This window comes from Quercus lobata, chromosome 4, assembly GCF_001633185.2.
Source record: "Quercus lobata isolate SW786 chromosome 4, ValleyOak3.0 Primary Assembly, whole genome shotgun sequence".
Taxonomy (NCBI): Eukaryota; Viridiplantae; Streptophyta; class Magnoliopsida; order Fagales; family Fagaceae; genus Quercus; species Quercus lobata.
This window is the reverse complement of record NC_044907.1, coordinates 19,635,337-19,638,950: the sequence shown is the minus strand read 5'-3', so window position 1 is coordinate 19,638,950 and position 3,614 is coordinate 19,635,337.

The window sequence follows — 3,614 nt, the reverse complement described above, 5'->3', positions numbered from 1 at the left end:
AAATCAAGTCCAAACCTGCGAAAATGTTTAGGGTTTCAGTCCATTGTTCCTAAGTATAAAAGGAAAACCCTAACTACATTTTGAAGACTCTTGAAAGACTTATGAGTTAGTCCCGTGAGATCTAAGAGGTTTTGTATCTTCTAACTCTACAAGTGTCTACTGAAATAAGATCTACAATTAGGTACTGGTGGAATCTAGTTGCTGCAAGATCAACAAGTGGTAATCTGAAACCTTTGAGTGGGATCTCAAGTGATAAGTGTGGGAGCTTGTGTGCTGCAAATCCAAGAGAGAAATAGTCTGTGGATTCTGTAAGGTTGACTTTAATCAACCATCTTGTTGGCTTTATTCCGTGCCAAATTTGCTTGTATTTCAGCAATTAGTAACCCTGTATTTAGGTGGGATTTTTGTAAGGGTAGTGAGTGAGATAGTGTGAAGAAATGCTCAAGAGTGTGCAAGAAAAATAGAGACTCGCAACTGGATCTCGCGGGTGACTTACGGCTGCAAGCCGCCAGAAGTTGCACACATGCCAGGCATGCCAGAAGTTGAAGCATCATGCTAGCTGGAGCACTACAGGACAAAATAGGACAACTGACTGTTCAATTGTCTCGTGCCTGGATCTCGCGACTCAGTCAAGCCGCGAGCCAGCCCTGTTTTGAAAAACCTGACTCTTCACATTCCATTCTCACCCAAGTATAAATACCCCTTATACCTACAAGAGAAAGAGAACTTCCAGAGAGAATTTTGAGAGAGAAACTCTAGAGTAAAATAAGATTGATTCATCCACAATCTTCACATAAGAGACTCTTCAAATTCCTCTACTCTCTTCCTCTCCATTATTAAATCCTTGAGAGGCCTTTTACCAAAACCTTTTCTCACCATATCCATTACTGTGAGAGAGCTGTTTGGTGTTCTGGGAAACAGTTAGGAAGGAACCAATTTCACATTGGTTGATGCTATGGTCAAGTAGTGGAATCCGGGAAGCTAGAAAAGAAATAGGTTCGGCGCAACCTCGTTGGAGCAAGAAGCTTGGAGGGCTTAGGTACACTGGGTAGATTAGGCTTGGAGGGTCTATTGCTGTTCATGTATCCCAACTACATTTTCTAGTGGATTACTTACCGCTTTAATGGCGGCGGAGAGGTTTTACACCGAGGGCTTTAGTTTCCTCTTCGATAACACATCGTTGTGTTGTCCTTGTATTTGCATCTCTCTTCCCTTAATCTTTGCCTTTTATTTTCTGCTGTGGATGTGATTTTAATTGGTTTAGATTGTTTACCAATTCTGTTTATAGCTTGTGTTCATTTTCCGCACACTTATTGTTTGTCATAAAGCTTGAATTGATTTTTTTTATTATTGGGGGTCTAAACGTTCAAGGGTGTTTTATACACTATTTGAACTTTCATTTGGTATCAGAACGGGTACACTTTTATTGGTTTCATTACCATAGTGTGATCCTTAACCCCATATTGAGATGGACCGGTCTCAATCCCTAAATGCACCTTCATATTTTGATGGTAGTAATTATGCATTTTGGAAGGTTCGCATAAGAGCATTTTTATGTTCAATTGATGAATCTGTTTGGGATGTTTTTGATATAGGTTGGACCAGACCTGAGGCAGCCAAATCCACATGGGATAAGGCCGCACTCGCCGCATCTAATGCTAACAGTAAAGCACTTAACGCGATTTTCTGTGGTGTGTCTCCAGATGAGTTTCACAGGCTTTCTCACATTACCCGTTGCCAAAAAAGCATGGGAGATATTAGAGACTACCTACGGAGGCACGAAAAAAGTGAAAGACACTAAGCTGCAGATGTTGACCACTCAGTTTAAGGAGCTCAAAATGAGTGAGGATGAGTCATTTGACTCTTTCTATAGCAAGCTGAATGAGGTGGTTATCAGCAAGTTCAATTTAGGGGAGAAAACAGAGAATTCTAAAATAGTAAGGAAGATCCTTCTGTCATTGCCGGAAAGCTTTCGTGCCAAAGTTATAGCAATTGAAGAGAGCAAGGACCTTGATGACGTTAAAGTCCAAGAGCTAATTGGTTCTCTTCAGACTTATGAAATGTCGTTGCCCACTCAACGAAAGAGCAAATCTCTTGCTCTTAAGACCATTAATGAAAAGTTGGAAGTCCATGACTCATCGGATGAGGATGTGGTTGACAAAGATGTTGCTTACCTTGTGAAAAATTTCCGAAAATTCTTGAAATTCAAGAATAATGGAAAATTTGGTGATAAAGGGAAATTCCAAAGTTCAGGAAGGGAGAAAAGGGGATTCAAAAAGAATGATGGAAAAGAATCCCAATCTACACAAGGTGTCACTTGTTTTGAATGCAACGGGCATGGACACTTTAAGAAAGAATGTCTGAATTATTTGAAATCGAAAGGCAAAGTGTATGCCACGACACTGAGTGACTCGGATTCATCCAACTCTGATTCTGAGAAAAGCTGTGACGAAGAAGGGAATTATTCTGCGTTTATGACTATTGCCCATGTTGAATCTTCAGACGAGTTGAATTTGCTTGTACGAGAACTTGGAGAACATAGTGATGAAGAATCATTGGGAGTTGTTGAAGAATCAGATGCTGAAGAAGATGAAAGCATAGCCAATCTTCAAGAGAATTATAACTCACTCTTGGAGAAGTCGGGTAAGTACACAAGGGTGGCCAAGGCAGCTGTGAGAAAGATGAAGAAGGCAGAGGAGGACTATAAAAGTCTCCTAATTCGCTATAAAGATGCCAAATATGAGATAGAGACACTGAATGGTGAGCTGTCAGAAGCCTACAGAAAAGTGAGATTTCTTGAGCAAGAGGTTGTGCAAGCAAATGCCAAGATAGAGAGGGTCTCCACCAAGAAGCTAGATTATGTTATTTCATCTCAAAATCATTTTTCAGACAAATCCAGGTTGGGATATACTGGAGGGAGTAGCTCATCTGGCAATATCACCAAAGAAGTGAAGTTTATAAAGGCCAAAGAGCCATTTGAAGTTGACCCTACTGCTGAAAAGCCCAAGATGGAGGAGAAGAGGAATGTGGAGAACCAATGGATGTTGAACAACCCCTGGAATCAATCTATGGGCAGGTCTGAATCCCGAGCCAAGTCTCGTCCACGATCACAAAGAGGTCCTAGATCGAACTATATGTGTCATCACTGCGGACTTCAAGGGCATACTCGACCAAATTGTCAAAAACTGAGAGCAATGAATAGTGCAACTGCTCCAAGGTCACGAGGACCTAGAAATGACAGGAGAAATTGGGCTGGTGAACCATCAAGAGATCAAAGTGGTGATCCCGGAATGATGGACGTGATGAAGATGATTGGTGCTTTCACCAACTGCTTGGAAATCTTCACACAAAGGTTTGAAAGCCCTAACTCTCGTACCCAATCCTATAAGGAAATCACCCCAAACGCAAGTGACGTGTGGGTGAAAAAGGGTACTCATGCATAAGCATTACAACTTGTCTATGCATCAATACTTCCTATGCTTTGTGACTTTGTTTGATTATTTGCTTATTGATTGTGTGGGTTGAAATTTGTTTGTTTGTTTTTGCATTCTATCATTCAAAATTTTTTAAATGTTGCTTTTGATCAATCTTTTCCTTCTTTTGTGTCAAAAATC